Genomic DNA, 15,249 nt, shown 5'->3' on the forward strand with positions numbered 1-15,249 from the left:
ACAATTTGAGGGGATCCATGCATGGGATAAAGCATTTAGAAGCTGCCAGTGTCCATTAGTAATGCAGAGGAGGTGCAACATGCTACTATACCAACTTTGATGCGAGTCTCTTTTGGAGGAAGATTGAGACACCTCTGCCTTTTTTCCCTCCTGCATAGTAGCTGGTCTAAATGTGTGGAAGGCATTATAGCCCTGCACAGCTGGACTGCCCTCTGCCATTTTAAACCACATTTTAGTCACTACACAGATGTCTACGCCATTCAGTTTGAGAAGGGATTGTAGCACAAGGAGCTTCTTGTTTAGGCTCCTAGCATTGATCAGTAACACTTTCATATTTTCCTTTGCTTGCTTCCTTCAGTTAGTAAGTTTATCAGGTTGACATTGCCTAAAAAAGGCACTGTTGGGATGGATAATATCTTTGCCAATAATCAAAATCCTAGAGGGGACAGATGCAAACCATCCCTGAAGAAGTGGCGCAGTCTGTCGATCATATCCTCCCAGGCAGACAAACTGACCCCCCCCCATTCAAATGATAAGCCAATTATTAAAGTTGATTATTTTTGCTCATATTGCAGTGTAATCCTCAGAGACAGTAGAATGCTGCTCAATGCTAGGTTCATACCTGCCAGGAACATATAACCTGAGATTTCTATCATGTCTCTTTTCATAGAGTTCAGCAAGGTACACCTCAAGTCACTGACACCTACATGCACTGTGACACAGTCATGCTGGTACTTGTCGTTCAAGGACCTGTGTGCATGTATGAACTGATGTACCCTGGCACAGAAAAAGCAACTAACCATCACTCTTTTCTAGTTCAGCCTGGTAAGAGATACATCTGTATGACTTACAATGGAATCACCTGCAACTAGAATGTTTGGTTGGGTCAATGTCTGCCTTACTGGTTCAGCATCCATGACTTTGGGACTCTGTGTGCTTTGTGAGGAGGAAGGCTTAACTTTCCCAGTAACATATTTACTTATATTTTCTTTATTAAAAAGTTTTTGGTACTTGTGTATTATCGCAACCAGATTTCCGCACTGACATTATTCTGTCGGTGTGCGTGGAAACAGGTTGCTTAACCTAAAAAGGGATCTGTTGAGAATTAAGCATTAGTCTCAGTGGGTATGAGCCCAGAAGAGGAGTACGGGTGAAATTTTGTACTTGTGGATGACGTGCCTCATTTCTCCTGTAACTGCATGTTACCGAAACGTTTGCCCTGCCTTTCGTAAAATGTTTCATTTTCTTGCGAATCGCTGATGTTTACCGTTTGTCCATAATGCCAGGCTTAAGATTTTCATACTTACATGGATCTTGCTTTATTTGCTGAAGAATCAGGGGCAAATCCAAAAAGTAATCGGGAGTAATCAGGAACCTTTCTTTGATATTACTCTAATTCACTTTAAAAGTTAATAAAACACAATGCTTAACATCAAAGTGCATTTTTTTAAAACACAAAGTATGAAACTTGTCAGGTATTATTGACATGTCTGTAATCCTCACCCCTTCACCAGAAACTCTAACATTTTACGACGGGTAGGGCAAAAGCACGAGGCAAAATCAGGAATGTTTTGCCTTCTCTGAAGGAAGCCTTCCATTCAGTGCAAGGAATCCGTTCATCAGAACGGTAGCAGACGTGATAACATAAGTGTGCATGTGTAATGCATGCAAAAACTGGAAGAGGGTTTTCGGAAATGTTTCTTTTCCTGAAGGCAATGCAAACTTAATCCACAGCAGTAAACACAGTAAATACCACATTGCAGTGTTTCATAGCCTCCTTTCTATAGAAGTATGCGAAATTCGGAACTGCGAAAATCTGGTTGTGATAATACGCAAGTACCAAGTTTTTTTATTAAATTTTAACAAGCTTATAATCACTGACAAAAACTGCAATACAGAAGTGTAAATAACAATACAAGAAAACAAGTGACACAATCAACAACTACAGTATTTACAAAGGTGTCTACTAATTAGAATTGCAAAATTATTTCACGTATTTCAATTATTCTTGAATATTCAGTAACTGTTTGTCTAGTAGTTCTTTTAACTTACAGCAACTTTAAACTGGACAATCTTGTATTATATTAGAAGTAACATATAGTCTTAACATACAGTGGCATCATAAATATGCTTCTGGAATGCATACAGACAGACTACAGTGCAAATTGTTTTTATATAACATTTACACAATGGGGCAACATCACTTATAGTCAGTTGTTAAAGGAAAAATGTTTCTAGAGTTTTATTAAAACATATATTATGTCCATGAAGGGCTATACTGAAACATATACATGAACATATTAGTTTTACTGTGAAAACAGTCCATGCTGAGAATTTACATTTTAAAATATAAATGTGTACAGTGCTGAAAGTCCAATAATCAAGATTCAAATAACCCACAAATTAACTTTATGATCCTCCTTTATGCAGCAATTCTAATCAAGTTGTTGGCATTAATTTTACAATACTGATATGCTATGCCTAAACTATTTTGAGAAACAAGCTGCCACTCCAATTGCATGACTTTCTAAATGAAGCATTTGTGCTTTGGGACACACAACTTCAATCAGCTATGGCAAACTGTATCATTAATTGTGTTTGAAAAGGAGGCTAGCACCCCCTTAACCACCCTCTCCTTTAGAGCTAGCTAGACGGAGATTAAAAAGAGGGCACTACCCACCTTCACCTTATAGGTGTGATTAAAGGAAAATACAGTTTGTTCACATGTAAGGCAAACTTAAAGTTCAAATACAAAGAGGAGAATGGATGTAATAAGAATACTTACCATTCTCCCAATCGCATCTTTGTGAAAGCAATCACTAATTTACTGTAAAAGAAAATCCTTGCTCTTAGTCTTTCAACAAAAATGCACCTATTAGAGTTTCCATGAATATTGGAAACTGGAGCCTGGACACTGCTTGGCATACTCATTCAAAAGTTACTTCATTCACAACCAAATAACATCATTATTGTAGCATGTCTTAATTATTTAACAGAAAATTGCCCAACACAAATAACACTAATATAAGCTTTACCCTCAAAACAGTTTCCACCACTTCAATCAAAAGCATGCTCTCCAAACTAAAAACCTCATCAACAGCAGCCTACCTACTCCCCAGCTATTTCTTGAAACTCACAGCAGATGCTATTGCTATCCCAGTCTCCACTCTCATAAACAGATCAATTGTTGAAATCTATGTGCCCAAACTCTGGAAAATATTCTATGTTACACCCATTAATGAACGTTCATTCAGGAATAAAATAATCTGCGATTATAATGTGCAGTACTATTTATGAAGTGCCACCCTGACCCATACTAGTGAAGGTTATTGTAAGGAAGTAATGCAACCACAAGTTATGTCGAGAAAATGAAAAGTACGCAGCTTCTGAACTGTATATTGAAGTTCATTTTTTGAGAGGCTGGGTTACATTTTTAGTGTTGTGTTTTAGGATTAGAGACAGAACTGCAAGGTTAGGTGAGTGATAGAGTTTTAGAAAGGATTTTATCGTTAGGGATCGAGCAGTTACTTAGAAAATTTAGAGGCTGTTAGTTACTGACAGCATTTGGGAATAACTCACATGTGCATTCCAGAAAAGAAGATATGCAAAATTAATTAGTCTTGCTATGTTATAAAAAAATTATATAGGTTCATAGGTTCATAGATTAGTACTAAGCTAACTGCCCTTGCGAGCCATTTTAAGCCTAGCCAGTTATCCCTTGTTTGTCTGTGTAAGGCAAACATCTTAACCATTAGGCCACTTTTGCAAGTTGTAAATAATAGCTTTCATTCTTTAACACAGAATTATGGACAAAAAAATCCAATGTGATGATGAAAGTTACTGTTACTACTCAAGCAATTTATATTGTCTGAACTTTTCGCTAATATATTTACTGACATTTGTTTACCAAGAAAGTCTAACTAGGCAATAGTCTGTTTTCCATGGGGGCCCAGAGAGAAAAGTTCCAACATATTAGATGAAAACAAAACAGTACAATATAGCAAATATAAACATTTGATATGAGATGTCATTTTTATAGACACTGCATAAAGTAAGAGTTGTATGCATAATCACTTTTACAACTAAAATACACAGTATGATATAATAAAGAGTAACCAAGAAAACAGCTTGTCTAGGGAGAGAGCTATGTTTAACTTAAAGGAGGTGAAGAGAGAGATGCGGAAGCAAAGCTGAGAAAACTAGAAAAATACATGAATTCAAAACAGATATATAGAGATAGTGGATAGTTGAGAAAATGATTAATAATGTCGAAAAAGAGTGTCTAGAAATGACAGGGGGTGAACAGTGGTTAGTAAGAAAAGGCATATTGATTAACTGTTTTGCACTTTTAAAAAAGTTATTTGTTGCTTAATTTTACTTGTAGGCTAACACACTCACGTGCGCTAGCCGTTTAAAAGCATTTATAGCATTTACTGTCTGTTTTTCTTCTGTTTTCTGCAAAAAAGGAAAAAACAAAAAACAAAAAAAAAAAATCTTGTTTTCCCGCCTTACTGAACTAGAATAGTCCAGTCTTCAGAGTTTGCTGACCTCTGGGCTTTGTCTTGGTTCCTGTGCTATTCCATATCCTTATTTGGATAAAAGGAAGCGTCTTTGTTCACCAGTGGGAGTGGGGATCACTGAGCGGCCTGTTTGTCCATAGAGGAGTGGTTCCAGCCAGAAACTTGTAGTCTATTGGCCATTTTGGGTCAATTCCTAGCTCTTTTCAGCCCCCTGTAATAAAGCCCGCTTTAGCGCGCTTTTTCGCTTGTATTCAACTCAGCACAGCTCCTTGTGGTGTCCTGCAGAGTTCTACAAGCAGCAGAGAGCAAAAGAGTGACTTTTTCCTGATTTAAGTATTTTTTTCTGGCTTTTTGATTATTTACTGCTTAGCGACTGCATTTTCACCTGTTTATACAGCTCTGCATTCTATTTAAACTGTTTTTGTGTTGATTTAACTGTTTTGCACTTTTAAAAAAGTTATTTGTTGCTTAATTTTACCTGTAGGCTAACACACTCAAGTGCGCTAGCCGTTTAAAAGCATTTACTGTCTGTTTTTCCTCTGTTTTCTGTAAAAAAAAAAATCTTGTTTTCCCACCTTACTGAACTAGAATAGTCCAGTCTTCAGAGTTTGCTTATCTCTGGGCTTTGGCTTGGTTCCTGTGCTATTCCATATCCTTATTTGGATAAAGGGAAGCTTCTTTGTTCACCAGTGGGAGTGGGGAGCACTGAGCAGCCTATTTGTCCCTAGAGCAGTGGTTCCAGCCAGAAACTTGTAGTCTATTGGCCATTTTGGGTCAATTCCTAGGTCTTTTCAACCCCCTGCTATAAAGCCCGCTTTAGCGCGCTTTGGCGCGGAGTTGCCCATAGAGCACCATCGGGCAGCGCCGGTTAAACAAGGTTAAACTATTTCTGGCTCCGTAAAGTCTGCTCTTCAATTTTTCCCTTAGAACTTCTCTACTTGAAATCTAAACAGTCTATTCTCTATCTCAATAGCTCAGCACTTGCTCCTAAAGCATTTTTATATAGGTAAAGTACTTGTATACTAAACAAAGTACTACATTAGCCTAGAATCCCCTTGAGTACCCATTTCCCTATAGGTCCCTTCTGACTCAGTTACACAGCAAACTTTTTCTAGCATGTCAAAGGGTCAGTTGCTAGCGTCCTCTCCTGTTTAGCTGGTGAATCTGGGCATCTTGAGGCAATGTTACAATTGCCTCATGTACACAGACAACCCACTCCTTCTCCCACAAAACACAAATACATGTGAGAGATGCAACTATATAGCCAAACTGGAGGCTGAGCTCTCTCAACTCAGGACTGTCAAGACCAGACAGGAGGAGAAGTAAACCACGCACACCACAAACCCAGTTTCACATAGAACTATCACAACTGCAAAACAAACACATAAACACACAAAGACATACTCGGAGGCACTGATCAAAAATCTACCAAAACTACAGAGGCCTCCAAAGCAGACACCCAAGCAACTGCCACCTCAAGACATAAGACATGCAACACATAGTTCTCAAAGTCAGTGTGCTAAACAGTCACAGCCCTTAAGGCCAAACACAATGCCAGACACACTTGTTATAGGTGACTCCATAGTCAGACACACTGACGTCCCACTCACCAGACTGAACAAGGAAAAGATCACAGTTAGCTGCCTGTCAGGCGCTAGAATCCGCCACATAACACAAGCACTCAGGTCACTCCACAGCAAGTACAAGTATGACTCAGTCATTGTCCATGCCGGTGTGAACGACCTGAGACGCACCTCCCTGGACTACATGAAAAGAGACATAGAGGAGCTCTCAGATTATGTAGCCCAGGCCGGTATGACCCTGACCCTGAGCAGTATCCTACCCTCACCAAGAATGATGCCACAATACAGAGACAAAATGATCAGCTTTAATAATTGGCTTAATTACTGGTGTCATTCTAAGGGGATCCAATGTCTGTCTGCCTGGGATGACATGCTTGACAAGCCACGCTGCTTCAAGGGACGGCTTGCACCTGTCACCCTGGGCTTCGGATATTGGCAAAGGCTCTTGCCACCCCATAGTGCCTTTTTAGGCAAGGCTCAAATGATAAACCTACCGCCCTAGAAAACAAAAATGGAGAAAAACTAAGGGTAATACTGCTCAATGCCAGAAGTCTAAACCTCAAGATGCACGCCCTCAAAGCCCTCCTCAGTATGGAGAACATCGATGTTTGTGCTGTGACTGAAACCTGGTTCAAGGCTCCTGAGAGCACCCCAGCACTATCAGGTTATACCTCATATCATGCGTTCCAGCCCCAAAATCCGGACCGAACTACAAAAGGAGGGAGTATCCATATTCATAAAGGATACCCACACCTCCAGGTTAGTGGCAACGCACAAAGCATCGGAGACCATCCAGGTGCAATTAACCATAGGTAAAACTGCCCTACAGTTTGTAACATGCTACAGACCACCTTCTCAAACTCAGGAAACCCACACAGCCTTCCTGAAGACACTGGAGAGTATAAATGTCTCTCCAAACACCATCATATTGGGTGACTTCAACTACCCAAACATAGACTGGGAACATTACTCAAGCCCCAACACCCTAGCCCAAAGGTTCCTTGAGTTCATAAACTCAAATGCTATGGAACAACTAGTCACCATTCCCACAAGAGGAGAAAATATACTAGACCTGATCATCACAAACATGGGGACAAAATGCTCCACACGAAGTATATCCCTCATTGGTGAGATTAGACCATAAATTAATCTCACTGGAGATCCACATCCCGCCCCACCCCCAGCAAAAAGACCACAGTGAAGAACTTCTCAAAAGCAAACTTCACACTTCTTAAGACTGGAGTGGTATCCTTCAAGGCCCCGAGCCAGTGGAAACCACAACCCACGCTGCTGAAACCCTTACAAATGCCTTCTACGAGCACCTCCAGGAATGTATGGATCAAGCAATCCCTAATAAAATCAAGACCTTTTCCACCAAAGGCAGGCGCCCGGTCTGGTGGACTCCAGCCATAAACAAACTCTACAACAAGAGGAGAAAGCTACTACATGACAGAGCAAAATCCCTAAATGGGAAGGCATCTCTGATCAATACTAGCAAAAACTACGATCACTCATAAAATCATCCAAGGCCAACTTTGAGAGAAAAATCGCTAATGACACAAAAGACAATCATAAAGCCTTCTTTAGCTATGTTAGAAACCTGGGTGGAAACTCCCAGATATGCTCAGAATTAGTCCAAAATGATAAAAAATCACTGAACCCACAGACATTGCCAACATACTGGCAGACAGGTTCAGTGCAAATTTCTCCCTCCCTCCCCCCCAAAAGGAGAAATATCTATCCCACCAGAGTCTAGCCTCCCAAACATCTCAGATGCCCAGATGAGAGCTGCTCTCTCTAAAGCAAAAAACACAGCATCAATGGGACCGGACGGTGTCCCCGGCTGTGTGCTACACGAACTCAATGAGGAACTAAACCCACACATAAGGCTGCTGTTTAATCTTAGCCTTACTACAGGATACGTACCCAAAGAATGGCGTACGGCAACTGTGGTCCCACTCCACAAAGGCGGTGCTTCTACGGACCCTGGAAATTACCGCCCATAAGCTTGACGAGCCTTGTCTGCAAAGCTATGGAGAGGATCATAATGGAACTCATAAATAAAGACATTGGGGACCTACAGACACTGGATCCTACCCAATTTGGCTTTGTCAAGGGCAGATCCTGCCTCTTGAACTTGGTCGACTTTTTCGAAACAGTCACTAAGGCCATTGATGAGGGTAAGGCAGTTCACACAGCCTACCTTGACCTAGCAAAAGCATTCGACACAATACCCCACTTGGGCATCATAGAAAAGCTATAGAAAAGCTCACCAGCTTAGATGTAAACCCATATGTCACAAGATGGGTTGCAAACTGGCTCAAGGACAGAACACACAGGGTTAGAGTTGCTGGTGCCATGTCAGACTCTAAGCCGGTCACGAGCGGTGTCCCACAGGGCTCAGTCCTGGGCCCCCTCTTGTTCGGCATTTATTTTTCTGAAGTGCAGGCAAACATAGGGGGATTGTGGCTGACAAAATTTGCAGATGACTGCAAACTGGGCACCATAATTGACACTCCATCAGACACAGACATCCTCCAGAAAGGTCTCATAGAAATGGATAACTGGTGCCACAGCCATGGCCTTAAGCTAAATGCCAAAAAATGTATAGTCATACCCTTTGGGAAAACAAGGTAACCCCTAATTACCACATAGGTGGTAATCCATTAAACACGGAAGAAGTTATCAGGGACCTGGGGACCCAAGTTGACAGTAACCTCTCTTTTGACACTCACATTGCCAAAGTGGTTAGGAAGACCTTCTACATTGCCCACCTGATCATGAAGGGATTCACATCCAGATCAGGAGAGGTCATTGTACACCTGTACTTTTCACTTATCAGACCAATGATTGAGTACAACACCCCATTCGGAATGTACCTTACCCGACACCTGCAGCAGTTGGAAAGACCCCAAAAGTTCCTCACCAAAAGGATAAAGGGGCTCAAACATATGTCATACGATGCCCGACTGAAGAAACTCCAGCTCTATTCAGTCGCATACCGTCTGCTCAGAGGTGATCTGTGCCTGACATACAAGGCCATGTCCAACCCGGAATTAATGGACATGCTCCAACTCAAAAAATCCAAATCCACCAGAGCCACGAGAGCAAGAGACTTAAACCTCAACACGGATATAAATAGGACGTGCTGGAGGGACAGATTCATCACCCAGAGACTCCCTACACTATGGAACAGAATCCCAGTCCATGTGAGGCAGAGCCCCTCACTGACTCTGTTCAAGAGAAATCTTGACGAGTGGATGGGAGATCGTAGGTTTACCCCGGGAATCATCTCTGTATCACTGCTGGACAGAGGCACAGTAAACTAATGGGTATAGTATTCTCATCCTAAGGGGTGATGAAAGCCACACACACTCTGGCTAGGCTTATAAATGCCCTAGGGCAGATAGCCTAGTATGAACCTATGAACCTATATGTGCATACATGAGAAGAGAAAGCATGTGTTAACATTAATAAAGAAATAGATATTGCAACCAAGTATTTAAAGAGTATGTACTTTAATAGCATAACAAATGAGCAAGATTTTCTGTAGTGGAACGGTAGATGGTAGTAAGGTAGGACGGGACAGCAAAAAAAAAAAAAAAAGGGCATAGCAAAATAAATTTAAAATGGGTGGCGAAAGCCAAACACATTCTGGCTAGGCTTATAAATGCCCTAGGGCAGATAGTCTAATATGAACCTATGTCAGAAAAAATGAAAACTATTACAACTGGAGGAAATTGACAGAATGGCATGAGTTAATCTTCAGAATGTGGAACACTATCACAAAGAATGCGAAATAACTGGCAAAATGCGGAACAGTTTATCACAGTTTCAACCAGTAAGCTCATGGCACGTTAGACTACGTTAACATTATACATTCAAACAGTTACTTGATTTTTCATCTTATTCAGTATTATTCACCATGGACAATTATTGCCAAATTCTTAAAGTGTAAGTGACAAAACCTTTCAAAGCGAAATACGGAATTGTTAAGAGTCAAAATAAGGAACGTTCCTCCTCATAACGAGGTACAGTTGACACGTGCCATTACTAATAAAAATAACAGCTATAATATAGATATTTTTAATAATAAACCCGCAATTTAACGGACACATCCCTCTGCGTTTTATCACTAGATCAAAAACTTTATGACGAAAAGATCAATACACAAGACAAAAAGCAAGAGAGAGCCAAACCAATAAAAACAAGAGGGAACACCAGTGACCTAACAGAAACCCCGCCCCCGTGAAAGACAGCCGTGTTGCGTGGCTTTCACGGACAAAATCAAGTTTAACAGATCATGCAGACTCGCTGATTTTTCACAGCTCCCTCTACAGGGATTCTGGTGTTTTACGACAACAGCTGTTGAGACTCTCCTGGAATTAAAAACGTAACGTGACCGCCAAAGAACTTTACTCCTGATACCGAAGTGAGAAGACAGGCAACTACAAAGAACGGCAAAAAAAAAAAAAAAAACAGCAGTTAATGCTGGAGCTAAATTATGAGACACTGGAAAGTGATTACTTGTTATTCTCTTGCGTCTGTGCAGAATGCGTTGTTTCTACAGTTTACCAACCAATTCAACCCAACAGTGCTAGTGAGACAGTATATGAATGAAACATGCCACTCTTAAAACAGAATAACTGCGAATCTCTACGATAATGTATGCCTAATCACCCCCTTGTTAATCCCCATACGTAACATTCTTGCTGTACACGTTCTTACCGTTTGCCGTGTGAATTCTACCTCCCGTACTGTTTAAAGCACAAATACTACAACTCCCATAAGAGTTTTCAAACGGTACAGGCACGTACATCGTTCCTAGCTGCTAACTGGATTCTGCTCAGCACGTGGTGCGAATAACGTCGTCTGTCCTTGTTAAAGTGGTTGAGAGATTTTTAAGAATACTAAGATAACTGCCGAGGCTTGTGCAAGTTATCTGTTTCTCTCCACTGTCTAGATTTTGCCTCATATTTTTGGCCTGTTCCTCATAAAGTTTGTAATTTTGCTGCAAATCGCCGAGGACTGAATTCATTAAATAATGACAGGCATTTGAGTTTCAAACTTCATATCTTTCAGAAAATGCATGGTAACACAAGACATTTTTAGTCTAGCATTTTTTTTTAAGTTTATAAGCACAATATTTAAAACGTGACCCTTTCGGGGGGAGGCTTTGTTCCCCCATTATTTTTGACTTTGTCCAGATTTTTGTGCTAAGAAGTTGAGAGTTATGATGTTATCTTGAGTGTAAGTGCATTTTTCCCCAGACAGGTGTAGTCAGGTATGCATTTGGTACTTAATTTGATTGCATTTTCTTCTGATATCTGAGAATACGACTTCTCGAAGCCGTAGTACGTCTACAATTAAAGGACAGCAACTATGAATTTTGGGTTCCGAGATAAATATCACTTAAACTACGGCCCCGCATTTTAACTCAGCGCCCATGTTTATGTCCAACCAGACGTGAAATGAACAATTTTTAGTACCATATGAACTTTATCCCTGTGATGTTTGTTATGACAGCGAAAAAATTGTCACAATATTTTTCGTCTTGCCGTTCTTAAAAAGATATTTACAGAGAATGCCTTTTCACCCCCTCCCCAAAGGCAGATGCTTTTTGAGATAACCCTTTACTGTTTGGTATGAAAGAAGTAACGAACAAAGTATTGTCTTACAACTTGTTGCTTATGGCCAGTACACTGCCATGACAATATATATAATTGTTATACAAAAGTGATCATGCATGCCTTGTGCTTTCAAGTGCAGCTTGACTCCCTACACCACTGTAATAAGGTCGGCTTTTGCGTACATGCTTAATGTATACAGTAGTGTTTCGTTTGCTTTAATGCAAATAAGCTTGTTAATTCGTAAGTTTCTCTTTTATGCTGCTCCTTTGGAGGTCATGTCATGGCTGAAAAGGGTAGAGTTGCCACCTTTTCACATGCCCAAATGGAACATGTTTTGTAGAAATCTGAGATTTTGCAGGACAAAACATACCCACGGCCAGTGCAAAAGACAGAACTTCACTTTTTGCCAAACTAAAAGCTTATTTATAACTTTGTGTAACTATTAAAGACAATTTAAGGTTCATAGGTAGGTACTAGGCTGTTGGCCCTAGGGCCTGTATAGGTACCCTGGCTTTCGCCACTCAAGAAAATTATTTTCCTGTGCCACTGTCGAGTAGAGCCACAGAAGTGATCCCCGGGGTGAATTTCCTATCTCCCATCCAGTCATCAAGATTTTTCTTGAAGAGTGCTAATGAGGAGCTTTGTTTGATATAGATAGGTAGTTTGTTCCAGAGCATGGGAAGTCTCTGGGATAGGAATCTATCCCTCCAGCATGTTCTGTTTATTGTGATGACATGGTTTAGGTCCCTAGAGCGTGTAGCTCGTAGGGATTGGGATTTCTTTAAGTGAAGCATGTCTAAAAGCTCTGGGTTTGACATAGCTTTGTGTGTTAGGCAGAGATTGCCTCTGAGTAGGCGATATGTGACGGAGTAAAGCTGCAGTTTTTTGAGACGGTTTGCGTAGGGCATCTGTTTGAGGCCGGTAATCCTCTTTGTGAGGTATTTCTGCGGCCTTTCCAGTTGTTGTAGATGTCTTGTGAGGTACATACCAAAAGGGGCATTGTACTCTATAATGGGTCTAATGAGAGACGAGTAGAGGAGAACAATGACCTCTTTTTTCCTGTATGAGAAACCTTTTGTGATGAGGTGTGCCATGTAGAAGGATTTCCTGACTACTGTGGCGATGTGATTATCAAAGGAGAGACTACTGTCCACCTGTGTCCCATGGTCTCATCGCACTTTCGGTGTTAAGTAGACTACCGCCTATGTGGTAGTTTATGGGTACAGAGGTTTTACCAAAAGGGATGACAATGCACTTTTTGGCATTGAGCTTGAGGCCATGGCTTTGACACCAGGCATCTGTCTCAGCGAGGCCCTTTTGTAGGATGTCCACATCTTTTGGAGTTTTGATTATGGCTCCTAGTTTGCAGTCATCTGCGAACTTCATTAGCCAAAGACCTTCTGTGTTAGCCTGTACTTCAGAGAAGTAGATATCAAACAGGAGAGGACCAAGGACTGAACCCTGTAGTACTCCACTTGTCACTGGTCTGAAGTTGGATTTGGAGTCTGCTACTTTCACAGTGTGGGTTTTGTCAGTGAGCCAGTTGGCAACCCATCGTGTGACATAGGGATTTATACCTAGTTTAGTGAGTTTATCTATAATTCCAGAGTGGGGGATGGTGTTGAAAGCCTTGGCGAGATCTAGATAGGCTGTGTGAACCACCTTACCCTCATCTACGGCTTTGTTGACTGCTTCAAAGAAGTCTATCAGGTTTAGGAGACATGATCTGCCTTTTACAAACCCGAACTGGGTGGGGTCCTGAGTTTGGAGATTACCAATGTCATTGTTTATAAGTTCCATGATGATACGTTCCATAGCCTTGCAGACTAGGCTCATTAGGCTAATGGGGCGGTAGTTTCCGGGGTCTGTGGTGGCTCCACCTTTGTGGAGTGGGATAACTTGTCACTGTGTGCCATTCATTGGGCACATAGCCTGAGGTGAGGCTATGATTGAACATGGTACTTAGGTGGGGTGCCAGTTCGTTCTGTAGCTCAGGTAGAACACAGCCTGGGATGTTGTCAGGTCCCATGGATGCTGTGTTCTTGGCTTTGGATAGTGTGTTTTTTACCTGTGCGGCTGTGATTACAGGAACTTTGCATTCTTCTGGTATAGAGATGGGCCCTTTAGGGGATGACAGGGGGGTAAAGTTAGCACTGAACCTATCTGCCAGGATGTTGGCAATATCAGTTGCTTCTGTATATTTAGTGCCATTGTGCTGCAACTCAGAGCAGATCTGAGTGTTGCCATTGAGATTCTTGACATAGCTATAGAATGCTTTGTGGTTGTCTTTAGAGTCAGTGGCAATTTTGTTTTCGTAACTAGCTTTGGAGAATTTTATGAGGGATCTCAGCTTCTTACTGAGGCTGACCAGGGAGTTTCTCCAATCATGGGATTTTACTCTTTTTTGCAACAGTTTCTTCTGTTATACAGTTTGTTTATGACAGGGGACCACCAGATTTGCTTCCTTTTTTTGGAGGATAGCATCTTTTTTTACTGTGGTTTCCCTAATTGGGGGGGGGGGGTGGATGTCTAGGGTGATTATCTTGTGGTCGGATCTGACTAATGAGGAATTGACCTCTGGTATGGGGCACCAGTTGCCCATGTTGGTAATAACCAGGTCTAGGATATTGCTGCCCCTGGTGGGGGTGTGGATAAGTTGATCCAAGGAATTGGAATTTATGAATTCCAGAAAACATTGAGCACAAGAGTTAGAACATGATTAGTTTTCCAAGTTAATGGTGGGGTAGTTGAAATCGCCCATTATTAGGGTGTTAAGTTGTACCGAATATTTTCCAGTGTATCAAGAAATGAAGAGTGGGAATCCTGGGGCATGGTGGGGGATCTGTAGCAAGCTACAATTTGGATTGCTGTGTTGCCCAGAGTTAGTTGCACTTGGATAATCTCAGATGCATTATGCTGAGCAACTAGCCTGGAGGTGTGGATATCCTTAATGAATATGGACACGCCTCCGCCTTTAGTGTTTCAGTCCAGGTTAGGTGGCCGAAAAGTGTGGTATGAATTATAGCCTGGTAATGCAAGGGTACTCTCTGGAGCCTTGAACCAGGTCTCTGTCACTGCACAGATGTCGATCGTCTCTATTTTAAGGAGTGCCTTGAGTGTGTGCATTTTGAGGTTTAGACTTCTAGCTTTGAGTAGCAATACCCTCAGATTCTACTTGACTTGTACCTGTTACGGTGGTGAATTTGTCATTTGAACCATGCCTAAAAAGGCACTATAGGGGTGGCTAGAGCCTTAGCCAGTATCCGGAATCCCAGGGGATATATTTTGTCTTAAAATGTCAGGACGTTTGCCATTTTTTAGTTTTTTTCACAGGGCACATATGCCCAAAGTGGGACTGTCCCTCACAAAGAAAGACAGGTGGCAACCCTAAAAAGGGACCAGCTGACCATCCCATCACCCCATTAACAAATAGCAATAATTAGATTGGGATGCAACTCGGAGAACAACTGGCCACAATAATATGTTTCATTTTGTTGCTGTCAGATGCATATACAC

At 41.4% G+C, this 15,249-nt stretch overlaps 1 protein-coding gene across 5 annotated transcripts in view; it reads right to left on the reverse strand.

Annotated features, from left to right (window-relative positions):
- Positions 1-10,929, reverse strand: part of MPV17 (mitochondrial inner membrane protein MPV17) — a 1,215,652-nt gene extending 1,204,723 nt beyond the window's left edge. The window contains exon 1 of one of the 5 annotated variants that reach the window (XM_044075476.1): positions 10,832-10,929. The gene's annotated coding sequence lies outside the window, so the exon portion shown is untranslated. Of the gene's footprint in view, positions 1-10,027; positions 10,233-10,831 lie in introns of those variants that run through there. The other 4 variants (XM_044075472.1, XM_044075473.1, XM_044075475.1 and 1 more) reach the window with 4 other exon arrangements.
- Positions 10,930-15,249: the final 4,320 nt, after the last annotated feature.

Source organism: Protopterus annectens, chromosome 6.part1, assembly GCF_019279795.1.
Source record: "Protopterus annectens isolate FY-2018-M chromosome 6.part1, PAN1.0, whole genome shotgun sequence".
NCBI classification, from domain to species: domain Eukaryota; kingdom Metazoa; phylum Chordata; order Ceratodontiformes; family Protopteridae; genus Protopterus; species Protopterus annectens.